A 13,409-nucleotide genomic window follows, 5' to 3' on the forward strand; every position below is an offset into this window, starting at 1 on the left:
TTTCTTTTTTTTACACCCAACTCTAAATACTCCAAATAAGGTTCTATTCATGAAATCGTCTGACTTACCGTTAAAGTCATAAACATGCCAAGTAGAGCGATGGAACTCCCTAACAACTTTTAGGGAGATGAACGGACTCACTGTATATACCAGTTTTTTCCTCTCTGGTTGTCCAACCTAGGTACTGGCAGGACAAACTGCCCAGTGTACTTTGAAACACTGTAACTGAAGAAGGGAACAAACCAAGAGGGATAGAGTGATAGAGACGGAGGAAGACGGAGATTATGTCTTGCTCTTGCTCTTTAACTGTGTTCTCCTTTTTTCTCCCCTACTTTCACAAATCAGATTGTGTTTGTTCTGTGTTCAAGTCTGAAATCTATGAAGCTTGTTGCTACCCAGAGGGATAATAACCAATATCAGCCTTAGGGCTGATATTAGTTATTTTATCATCATCCTCTGGGTGCTATTGAGGGCTAATAGGCTGAGGTAAAGTGCCTATGTGTCTGGCAATGTCAAATTGTTAACTTACATTTATCATACCTGTACTGGTATGTTTGATATAACTCTGCATGGTTATCTAATCAACGGATACCGGATAAAAATGCTCATAAACCTTTTTTAAGAAAGTAAGAAGGGGGCTAAAGTCAGTCTGGTGAGAATCTGCATAAACATACTGAGGCATGTGAATATTTATGTGGTAGTAAGTTGCCACTCTTTACACGTATCTAGTACTAAATAAACATGTCTGGATGCTGCTGATATTGATGAGAAACGTCTAGAGTACACAAGTCATGTTCATGTAGACATCTGAATACAGACGACACAATCTATCCATCGACTCCAGTTCTTGCAAGGAAACCCCCTTGATCTCATTTAGTCTTTTTATGTATGAATCAAGTAGCAATATCAAACCATTTGTGTTACTGTACAATCACTGCACCGGGCTAATGAAGGGCTGCTGAATGTCACTCACGACGATATGAGTGTGGAAGCATTGTCCTCAGCCCACCCCACTCCACTCCACCAGCAGTAGCACTGTGGAAAAACGCTGCGGCTTTAATGCCTCTTTTCTTCCCCCTACCTCACAGAAACAGGCCATAAAAACGTGTCCACACAGTCTGACCCACTTTCCATGACAAACGCAATCTCTCCCTCTACAAACTGTGGGCTGTTTACCAGACCAGGGGAGACTAAAGCTAAGCTGGGTGGACTGGGAGGAGGCCGGGCGAGCTCCAAGCTCCTTGCTCACAATGGGGTGGGGGGGGCTTAGCCAAGCCGCCGATTACACTCACAGAGCTTTCTGGTGCCTCCCTCCCTGATGAAACGAAACTCACGCCACGCGCACATCGTCTGAAACAAACGCACAAGTTCCCACACACTGCCGATGGTGAAACGCACGCGCCCCTGCACAAAAACATGAGTACCAGCATGCACTCTTGACAAACACGAATCGGACGTGTGCACTCAATCACACACACTTATGCACGACACAATGAATCTCACCACTGGCAGCATGCTGTTGGTGTGAATCCTAAGCTTTCTACTGGGAACGAGCCTTCAGCTCGCTTGCGTGCTGCATCCTTGAGCCATTCACACACTTACGTTTAAACCAACAACTGTGCATACATGCTCCAAATATAACTCATGCAACAACATAGGGAAAACAAGAGCATGCAGTAAAATCTTGTGTGTTGCAGAGAGATAATACCCCTATGGTTGTTTTTTTCTCAAAATTTTCTGACTTTAGCGCTCGTTTTATTTGTTTTATCGATTCGTTTCCTTGGCACAAAAGAGGTAGTGAATAACAAAAAACAAATAAACAAAACAAAAAAAAAACACTGGTATAGGCTACCAAATTGTTATTTCAAACATAAGTATCGGCCCAGAATTTCCCAATCGGTGCATCCCTAATATGGCAGAATGTTTAGGCGTGCAGAATATGGAGTTGAAAATGCTTTGCTTGAGCACATTCAGTGTCTCTACTAAAAGCAATTGTAGGAATATCACATATGCCACATGGGCTCAAGGGAGCCATAGCTTCCAATGTCCCTATGTGCATTAGAAAAATAATTTAAGAAAATGCTCACATTGCAGCCTTTTGCAATATAGATATTACCCTTTCATGCAACATTGACACAAATTCAATACAGCTTCCTGACTAATGAAAACCTTCATAAAGTAATGTGTAGGCAATCTTTTTTGCAGCACTCATTTTTTTAAGATAGGCCAACATGTGTTGCTGTGATTTTGGAATGGTTTCAGAATTCCTGGGCGGGTGTTCATCACAAAACAACACAAAAGTACCTTGTAAAGCTTAATATCTAGCAGCAAAAAAAAGTAATCACACACTGAAGTTGTTCGGGTTCTATAAGCCACACAGCAACAATACATAGTTTTAGCTGAGGTTTCAGAAAGGTTGTGTCCCCCAACTTACTAGCACATATAAAAGGGCTCATGTAAAACGTTCAAAACATTAAAATCATTTATATCACCATCACCTGGGGCTTTTCCCCATCCCCTATGACTGGTTACCACAGTAAAATGTAAAGTGTTAATTGAACTCTGAATGTGTCAAACTCAAAATGGACTTGTGAGTATCGATTTATACACTCTCAGGGTTAAATTAACACTCTGGATTTTGCTGTAGCAACCACTCATAGCTGAGACTCAAAGAGGCTATTTGCTTTGCTCTATGAGATTACTAGCAGAGCAAAAACACTTTAGTTCAGACAAAAATAACTAAATCAGTTTGGTTTCAGTTTCAGGAACAACAGACTGTAAAATCCTGGGGTGTTCATTTAACTCTAAGAGAATACAAAATGTAACCATATTTGTACACTCTCCGCGTTACCAATGGATAAATTAACACTGAGGATTTTACTGTGTACCAGTTTGCCCTTGGTATGAAAAAAGCATGTTTTCTTTGTGCCCACACACTCTCTCTCTCTCCATAAACAGTGTTACTGGGGAGATGTCCTGTTCTGTCCCTGCATAAAGACATAAGAGACCTCCGCTCCCCGTCTGAGCCCATCAGCTCCGATTTCCTGCCTGATACTGAGACGAGACAAAACCACACACACACAAATGTGCATGCATGGTATAAAGGCATATATACCACAGTGAACACACACAAATTCTCTGTCCACACATGCATGCATTTACATGCACACACAGTATACACGGGCAAACAGATACTCTCTCATGCAAACCTACACAGTATAATCCAGTTTCATTTTAAACCTCAGAGATCCGTAAGGGTCCATTCTTACACCCCCAGAGTTAAATTTACACCATTCGAATAAAGCTGCTTATTATTGTATTAATTTATTATTTCTGCCAGGCCGCCAAGCTGAGAGGTGGAGAATATGTTTTCGCCTATGATGTCCGTGGTTACATGGCGGCTTTCCGACATGTCGCCTTTCCGACGTTAACGAACCCTATACCTAACCCTCACCCTAACCCTAACCGCACGCGGAAGCCACTAGTCGGAGTGGCGAGATGTCGGCGTGGAAGACTGTTACCGATGTCCGTGTACGTGTTTGTCCATCTGTCAGACTGTGCATAGCTAATCTCCGACACCGCTGGACCGATTGCTGTCAAACTTTGCATGCACAGTCCCAGTAGGCCAAGGAAGAACAGGTTGCTTTTTGTATTGGTCTATAACTCTTGATCAGTAGGTCATCCAGTAACAATTAATTCCCCTGGATTCCTTGGATCATGACACAACTCCCTGTATATAACACACCCATTTCTGTCAACTAGATCTTCCAAAATGTTGCATTTTCAAAACACACTTTGCTACTACTGCAATAGAATTTTTCAGTGTTTCATATTCCTTTCCAATGATTGGCTTCCCAAGTTTGTCGGAGGGGCCCATTTAACAAAAAAGATATTAATGAATGCAGCAAAATGTGGGAGGGGCCTATTTCTTACAAAAACGCCATTATCTAATGAACGCAAAATCCAATCAACCCCAGATTGGAATCACATGTTGAGGGGCCTCAATAGAGTGCACCTCCAAAAGCACTTCAACTTCTGAAAACACCAAAAATGCTGCCATCTGTCACACAAACGATTTCCCTCTGCAGCTTCCTCGTGTCCTGCTGGCTGCACACTACATCTGACAACGCCCTAGGTAGGCCACCCGGCCTGGCGGAGATCTGCACTTCGAGGTGCACCCTTTTCTGATTTAGCTTCCTCTGCCCTGAATAAGGCCATTATAGGAGGTAGTAGTGTTAAGCCTAAAGGCTGATACAGCAATTTCCCTATTAAAACTACAGTCACACAATCTCTGCCAGCCATCTCCATGTGGTGACGAATCCTTCTGATGGAGTCTAATCACACATCCTCAGTGCAGGTCAGGATACTAACTTTAGTCCACTACTAACATGGCTGCTTCAACTATTTCAACAATTATTTCACCAGCAAATATATTTTAACAGGCAAATGATTTGGCAAATATAACCTTAAGAATAGAATAATGTAGGCAAAACTATACTGGTGGACAAGACAAACCTATTAACCACAGGTCAAAGTTTACCAGGATTTGGCCGGAGGTTGAGTAACCATTTCGGAAGTAAACCTTACCAATACTGGTGGCTGGAATGCTTGTCTTCTCAGCCAGCCAAAATGGAAAGAAATCAGCCAAATGTTACCATTACTGGGCTGATGACTGGTGTTAATTTCCCACTCTGATCATGTTAGTGATGGAGTCCTCTATACTGACAGGCCTGTGGTCTCCCTGTGAGTAATCACAGTGAGGCAGAGATTGAGTTAATGGGTCTCTGCTTTCATCATGACATTTCCAACAGGGGGAAAGGAAGTCTGACTGAGATCACTATCAGCATGGCTTATCACATCAGCGCGGGACTGAACAAGAGGCATAGAGACAAAGACACAGAGAGAGAGAGAGACAGAGAGAGAGACAGAATCCGGATGAGAAACAGAGAGAGAGAGACAAAGATGCAATCGCTGCTACAGTTAATCGAACTAATAGATGTAATCGATTTAAAAACACTTTTTTTGCTGGTGAAAGTTACAGTGCATGGGGTGTGATATGTAAGTATGTCATATGAGTGAAATGTGCATCATAAACAGATATTATTTAGTTAACATCATGGGCTTCTAGAGAAACTAACATTTTCAGTTGCTCATCACTTCAGCCTGCAAGGGGAGGAAGAGTCCTTAAACACATGAGGGATCTTTTTTTGTAGACCTATGTCCGACTATTAGTAATTATTTCTAGACTTGAGTACTTGTGACAGGTAATGTATCAGTATGTCTTTCAATACAGTAGCGTGAAGTCCAATGGGCCTGCAACAGTTAATCGGACTAAAACAGTTACGACTGTTTTTTTTTTTTACATATATACATATATTATATATATTATGCGCTTCTGGAGTATTTGACTAATTCGAGAGATATTATAATCAAAGAAAATAATCAATAGTTGCAGCCCTAAAAGATGTAGAAAGAGATAGAGAAGATCGGAGAAAGAGTGACAGAGAATGTGGTTGAGAAATTATGAGAATTATGAGAAACAGACGGAGAGATAAAAAGAGAATCTGGGTGAGAAATAGGAGAAAAATGAAGGACAGAGGAAGGAAAGGGAAGCATGAATTGGCAATCAAGTCTCTGTAATGTCAAGAGTCTCTGCATTTGCTTAATTCCTTATCAGGCAATGTTCCGTTTCACAACCCACCCCCAGGTCAACACAAAGCCTGAAACTAGTGTACACATGTAAACTAATACCTGCATATCACTCTCTCTCCCCCCCCCCCCCCCCCCCCACACACACACACACACACACACACACACACACGTCGCTCACAGTCAATCTCCACCAGTGGGCTTATCTTTATAGTGGTGCTGATTTCTAGGGAGATTAGATGAGGGAAAGAAATTAGCCTTGTATTATGAGTGTGCATGTGCGTGTGCGAGAGAAACGCTCAGCACAGCAGCATTGCCGCTGTTGTTACTTATGACTGATGATGATGACTTATCTTCCGAGGGTTAGACAACATTGACACTGTATGACACACAATAATGCTGTATGAAAAGAGACTATAATAGCCTGCATGTGCATGATGATTTATCGTCGTCGCAAAGGCACATGTTGGGGACAAAGGTGACGTTGGGAACAGAACAATACCGCTGATGAAGTGCTGGCTGGCTAGCGATGTGAGGCTACACTCAAGCCACATTGGTTACAGGATAGGTGGGCAGTCTGGGCACTTATAGGGACATCTGGGCACCTCGATGTGAAATTGGCTATTTTGTCTAAAATGTTAAAAAATAAAATATTTGAAAAATGTTTTTTAAGTAAAGTATACATGTGAACATGCTTAAACATTCGACAATTAGGTCTAATATTTCTACACTTGCTACAAAACCTGTATATCCAGTCATTTTGGGGCATCGACAAGAAGTTGAAGGATACAATTAAGTGTGATAATGATGTACAGTGCATGTTCACATCATGTATACTTTACATTACTTAAGACCATTTTTCTAATACATATATATATTTATTTTTTTACATTTTGGACAAAATAGCCAATTGTACATGGAGGTGCCCAGATGTCCCTATAGTGCCCACCTATCCTGTATCCTATCCATGTAGTAGTAATGCTATTACTGGGCAGAGTGGACACAGGCTTGTAGTGTGGTCACACAGCTGTAGTGTAGTGTGTGTACTCTGTACTCACAGTCACAGGGATGGAGGGATGAGCTCTTCTTTCTCCTACTATCCGATGAAGAGGCTCAAACACAATGCAACCAACCGGCTGCTGGCTTTAATTCCAACTTGGCGAGGCTAGCATGGGCTCTCGCTAACACACACTCGTACTGTCGTACACACATAGACCTACACACACACACACACACACACACACACAAAGGCAATTTTGTGAAGAATTTCCAACCTTCAACCTTGGTTTACAAAAACGAGACACAAGAAGAGAAAGCGAGCGGAGGATTGCTGTAGTCCCGTACTCCCTCTGTTAACTTGTGAATTTGCACCATTTAGTAAAAATATAAATATCCACTGTTTTTTTGTTTAGTTTTTGGTTGGTCAAACGGGACAGCCTCTGTGTTCTCCGCTCTGTCCTTTGTTGGAAGCATCTGAACATAAACACTGCTCACTCCTTCTGGCTGAAGCGGTACGCTGCTGGATACAAAAAACACACACATAGTCAGACCAGGCTGACATCGCCGCAAAGGATTCTGGACGATGTAGTCATTCTACATACATTGAACATTGACGTGAATACAAACATTCACAGGTGTTACCAATGATACTAATGAAGGCTCTGTTCCATTTAGTCTAGCACAGTGGTTTCCACAAGCCCCATAACTCTGAGAGTGTACAAATGGAACCAAATGGACCCTTAGGGGTCCATTTGGTTCCAACTTCCATTTGTACACTCTCAGAGTTACACACCTGTAAGGGGCCATCTGGAAGCCCATGAGGGTCCCTGGACCCCAACTGTAGACCCACTGGTGTAGCAGAGTGTTTCCAGTGGGCCAACATGCACACTACCAGCACCCTGACTCTGTTTGACCAGAATGGAACAGAGCCTTCATTAGTGTCATTGGTAATACCTGTGAATGTCTTCATAATATGGCTGCTGTGAATAGATACATGAGAAGTAGTTGAGTTCAAGAGCAGTGGTTCTCAACCTATGGTTGGGACCCCCAGGGGGGTCCCCACATGATTTTGGGGGGTCCCCAGATGACAGTAAAGTGAGTAGTGACAATTGAAGGACTTTTCAGATGCCTCAAAAAAGAAAAAGACCATTACTACAACAAAAGTACTCAACAACTGTAATTGTCAAATAATATAGGCAAAACTTGTGAAAAGAGCCGATTTACAAGCTCACAACGCCTTGACACTCTTGTCACACTGGTAACAGTGGAAAGGTCTTTCTCCAGTGTGGATACCTGGTGTGTCCACAGTAAGGTGGAATTTTTTAATTGTGAATCAAGTTTCTATAGGTTAAAGTAGCCTATGAAGGAACAGCGAGGTGCCAAAGTTTTCAGGTGTAAGTTTTAAAAGTAAAATCTCAAAAACTACAAAACATCTCAAAGTACAAAGTTCAAGCATGTGTTATCACAGTAAGTTGAATTATTAAAATTGTGAATGGAGTTTCTAGGTGAAAGTGTGTTTGGGACTGAGGTAGCAAAATCTTCTATTGACTTCTGTTCTGCCCCCAGCAATTGCCTTAGATAACAAAATGAAGTTCCAGTCAAACCTTTTTCCTCAGAGTATGGTCTTTACTGGGAGGTTCTTCATACATTTGTAAAACTGATAGACAGAAAATATTCATTTTACCAAACAGTGTAAGGCATGGGATCGTTTACACTTTAACGTTGAAATTAAATATAGCTTTAGTTACAAGTTGCTTTTTAATCATTTTAAGTATTTGAACCATTAGTGTGTTTTTAACCTTTTACAGTAGTCTAGGTAAGTATGAAATATATTTTACAGCTCACCATGCATATAATATTGATATAGTAAGCCCACTGTTCTACAACAACATCTTGTTTGTATGTATTCAGGAACAAGACAATTCAAAATCAATTATCATTGCAAGAATGTAAGCATGTATAATATTGAACTATAGAAGCTGAACTATAGAACATGGAAAACAACAAGAATTCTCTTAAGTCAAGTAAACTCAATATCAACAACTATGATCCACTCTAAATAATCCACATTTGTCCTTTAAGGCACTGTTGACAATTATCGAAAATTGGAAATACTCAAGTAAAAATACCTCAAATTGTACTTAAGTACCGTACTTGAGTAAATGTACTTAGTTACTTTACACCATTGCCACAGAGTTATAATATATCATCCACACTGAACTACCAGTGACCTATACGCTCGGACGAGCGCACTCGTGCAAGCGCACACACGCACCCAAACACACGTGCGTGCACTTTTACTTTATTTGAGCATTTCCATACTTCATAATTCCATGCCACGCCCACTAGGCTACATCTCAGAGACAAACATTGCACTTTTTAAACACAATTATTTGACAGCTTACAGTAGACTAGAGAGATACAGTACCACTTTGCAGATTTATTATTAATAAAAAACAGAACTGATAAATTAGCCTTATGATGTATTATTTTGTACTTTTACTCAGGTAAAATTGTGAATAGGCCTAAAGGACTTTATTAACATGTAATTGTATTTTAACAGAGTATTTCTACATTTTATTCATGGACACTGAATATTTACAGTTTGAGTAAAATTGAAGGGAGGATGATTAAATAGCAGATTGTGGCTTTATCCTTCCTTTCATTTTATGAGTGTAAATATTCACATATTTCAGTTGTGTAAACTGCCATGTGTATATGAAATAAATAAACAAACCTTTACATTATGGCACTGCTGCTACTTTGTTTTACTAAAGTAAAAAAAGAGTACAGACACACACGCACGCACACATATACTGTACATACACTCACACAAACAAATGTTTGTTTTGACCAAAAAGCCAAAGGAAATTTATTATGTAATGTGTTTTATTTGCATTGCTTGCTGCTCTCACTATGACGCTATGGTAAATCTGTGGAATTCAGTCACAGAGTGGCGTTCTTTCATAGCTTCTTGGGTTGAAAGAACAGAGCAGTACCTTGGATATTACTGTGCACATGCATTTTCACTGGTGGTTGGTGGGAATGGAACCCATGCACCGTGACAGCTGTAATGATATGGTCTGTCCATTTAGCTATACAGGACCACCTCTCTCTCTCTCTCTCTCTCTCTGTCTGCTCTCCTCTCCTCTCGCTCTCTCTCTCTCTCTCTCTCTCTCTCTCTCTCTCTTCTCTGTCTTCTCTCCCTCTCTCTCTTCTCTCTCTCCCTCTTGTCTTCTCTCCCTCTCTCTTGCTCCTTCTTTCTTTCTCTTCTCTCTCGCTCTAAAATTGATCTCCAGCTTGCTTCTAACATGTCTCATTCCTATTAATCACATGTGAATAATACCCACATTTTGTCAAGGTGTGTGTGTGTGTGTGTGTGTGTGTGTGTGTGTGTGTGTGTGTGTGTGTGTGTGTGTGTGTGTGTGTGTGTGTGTGTGTGCGCGCGCGTGCGTGCGTGCGTGCGTGCGTGCGTGTGTGTGTGTGTGCATTTGATTACCTTGACCACAGGGTAAAGTTAACTTTTATTTAATCTGCTCTTGGCTCCACTTGGATTTTCCACTCAATGTCATCAGGAAGAAGTCATCTCATCTACGACTACACACACACACACACACACACACACACACACACACACACACACACACACACACACACACACACACACACACACACACAGGCTTATTTTTGCACTGCTGTGATGTCGTAAACTAAACACTTTCGCTTGGTCATAAAGCACGGGCCTGCTGACATACAGGAATGCTACAGTAGTTTGTGGTTCAAACTTACTGTGGATGTTTATGTTTTCCAGGACGCCTCACAGGTTTTTGAATGAACATCTTACTTTATCGTTGTCCTAAAACACACAAGAGTGTATTGTGTTGCACAGTTGTGGACAAAGTACTCAACCCCAGAACTTGAGTCAAAGTATAGATACCCCTGGTGACTATGGTCAAATATGATTCAACTACAAATGAAAGTTACTCAGTAAAATGTGTACTTGAGTTAAAGTACTGCAGTACTTGCTTTTAAAAACACAAAGACGTCAAAAGTTTTAAAAATGATGAAATATTCAAAAGTACAAATTAGAAAGTACAAAAAACATAAATGATAGCAAAAAATAGCCAATCCACAAGCTCACAACACGATGCAACGCATTGTGAAGCTTTTAGATTGGCAATTTTCACTATTTGAAATGGGGTTTTTAAGTGGTTAATTCATAATGTACTTGTTCCCTTACTAGACAGACATGTAGTGGAGGCAAAATTACAATATTTGCCTTTGAAATGTAGTGGAGTGAAAGTCATGTATCCAAAAAATATGCATTCTCAAGTAACTCAAATAAATGTACTTAGTTACTGTCCACCACTGGTTGCATGGGTGAGTATACAAACAACACATACCCACATGCACATACACAATAGTAGTAGGTGTGTGTGCGTACACAAGCACAAACAGATTTGCATGTGCAAACACAAACATGAATGCCCAGACACTCTTTCACAGACACACCGGCTCATGCCTGCAAAGCACAGATTTGCAGCCACACACACACACACACACACACACACACACACACACACACACACACACACACACACACACACACACACACACACACACACACACACACACACACAGAAGCACACAACCCTTACCTAATCCTCACACACGCCACACGTGTAATCTACGCTTGAATCGAGGTTGTTCCTCCTGTTTATGTCGCTATGGTTACAACACCAACTGCTCTGCTGGATGTCTCCAGGCTTGGAAGTCGTAGACACGCCTTCCTTTGATTCCAGAGGCCAGAAACGCGCCAGCCCCTCCACTTCACTAGTGATGGATGTTTTGACAAAACGCTCCTCTTTCCAAGAGCCAATGGGCTGCACTTCTGTGTGAAGAGTCAGGAAATGATGACAAATGCAACTCGGGAGACATGTGGTCCAAGTGGTCAAATTACATTTCTCTGCAGCTATATTTTAGAGTGTTTTTTCAGGTACACGGCTACTCAAAGTACATGGCCATGTGTGTGCATGTGAGTCCTTGAATGTAATGTACACATAAGAGTATGATTCTGTGAACCTGGATTTATATTGTAACTGCGCCCAGTGTTGGAAGGTAACTAGTACATTTACTCAAGTACTGTACTTAAGTACAATTCTCAGGTACTTTTACTTTACATGAGTATAGTTATTTTTTTTTATAATTTATACTTTTACTCCACTACATGTCAGAGGCAAATAATGTACTTTTCACTCCACTACAATTATTTGAAAACTTTAGTTACTAATTACTTTGCAGATTCAGATCATTAACAAACTGACAAAGGTTCAACAAAAACTTAGAATAAATATAAAAATAAATAAATAATATTTTGATATCTCAAGCAGAATATCTGCATGGAACATTCTGCATAATGAACACTTTTACGTTTGGTACTTTAAGTATTTTGAGGCCAATTAGGTACATCAAGTACTCAAGTAAAATGTGAATACAGGACTTTTACTTGTAAATTTGTATTTCTACAATGTGCAGTTGCTCGTTTTACTTAAGTAAAACATCTGAATACTACTTCCACCACTGACTGCGCTGACTGCACTTTGTCATGTCTTTCTGTTATGTTTGAGGTTTGTGTGCAGTGAATGTGAGTGTGATTTTTCATCTGTGCTGAGCCTGGCTGTTTGGCAGTGAAAGGGATCTTGAACTTGAACTACTGTAGATGTACTCTGGAGACCAGCTTCAATAACAACTTACATCAAACCTGTTCTATTTGTGTTTCTCTGTTTTAGAAAGAAATTGTGATCGCCCGTTGCTCAGTGTTTACGTTTATATTTCAGGCATTTAGGTGAAGTAGAGTCTACATTGCCTGCAGGAGCTTTTAGATATTTTTCTATTCATTGTTGTGATCTGGTAGCCTGGCTTTTCTTTTTTTTGCACTGGCAGATTTGTTTGGTTTCCAGGCAAGTGGTCTGGCACCATGACCCCAGGCAGGTGTTGCTCAGTTCAGTGAAAACTTTACTGAACTGAACAGCATGACCCTGTACAAGTTCAATGACTTGCTAAGGGGGTAGGTTGACTGGAATGGCTGGTGATAAGAAAATTGACTGTTGAGTGTTGTGTTGGTAACGGTAGCCTGTAACTTGTGTACACAGTAAAATCCTTAACGTTCATGTAACTCTGACATTTGCACACTCTCAGCCTGAAAGTGTAAATCCCAGGAGTTTACATTGTAGCAAAGATGTTGTCAGAATTTGCCCAAATTAGACCGCAATTATGAACTTGCAATAGCCCAGTGACAGCCACTGATACTTTAAAGCCATTGATACCTTGATTTGTCACGCTAAGTGACACTTTTAAACTGGTCATACTGGGTGTCAAATTTTGGAGTTGTGCCCCACGTGTCCTGCATTTGACCTGATCCTGTCGACCTCTGCTCGTGACTTGATGAATTTGCTTGACGCAACGGGAAGGCCCGTTAATCTCAGCAAGCATCTGCTCTGGTCTCTCCCCTTCGCCCATGTGATGTGAACAAGCGGACAGCATGAACTGTGTGGAATTGTGCTATAAGGGCAGACTGTTCTAGGGAGAATTTTATCCTCCTGTTGTTGTTGTGTGATAACACCACAACATAGCAACAGCTGGGTTCGCGCTCTTCCGGTCGTGCGCAAGGCGCGTCGAGAGCGCAGAGAGAGGAGAGGCTAGAAACATGCGGTGCTCATGCTTAACCAAACATTAAATAACACGAGCGTCCCGGGGTTGAG

General features: G+C 41.0%; 1 protein-coding gene across 5 annotated transcripts in view; it reads right to left on the minus strand.

Annotated features, from left to right (window-relative positions):
* The window catches only part of LOC311059137 (E3 ubiquitin-protein ligase pellino homolog 1), a 56,713-nt gene that overhangs the window by 41,402 nt on the left and 1,902 nt on the right, over positions 1 to 13,409 (minus strand). For 2 of the 5 annotated variants that reach the window (XM_084076812.1, XM_084076813.1), the window contains exon 1: positions 6,708 to 7,155. The exons of 1 other annotated variant lie outside the window; for it this stretch is intronic. The gene's annotated coding sequence lies outside the window, so the exon portion shown is untranslated. Of the gene's footprint in view, positions 1 to 6,707; positions 7,156 to 10,147; positions 10,168 to 13,409 lie in introns of those variants that run through there. 2 more of the 5 variants (XM_084076816.1, XM_084076814.1) reach the window with 2 other exon arrangements.

The sequence above is a fragment of the Gymnoscopelus microlampas genome (genome assembly GCF_963454915.1).
Source record: "Gymnoscopelus microlampas genome assembly, chromosome: 13".
In the NCBI taxonomy this organism is placed as follows: domain Eukaryota; kingdom Metazoa; phylum Chordata; class Actinopteri; order Myctophiformes; family Myctophidae; genus Gymnoscopelus; species Gymnoscopelus microlampas.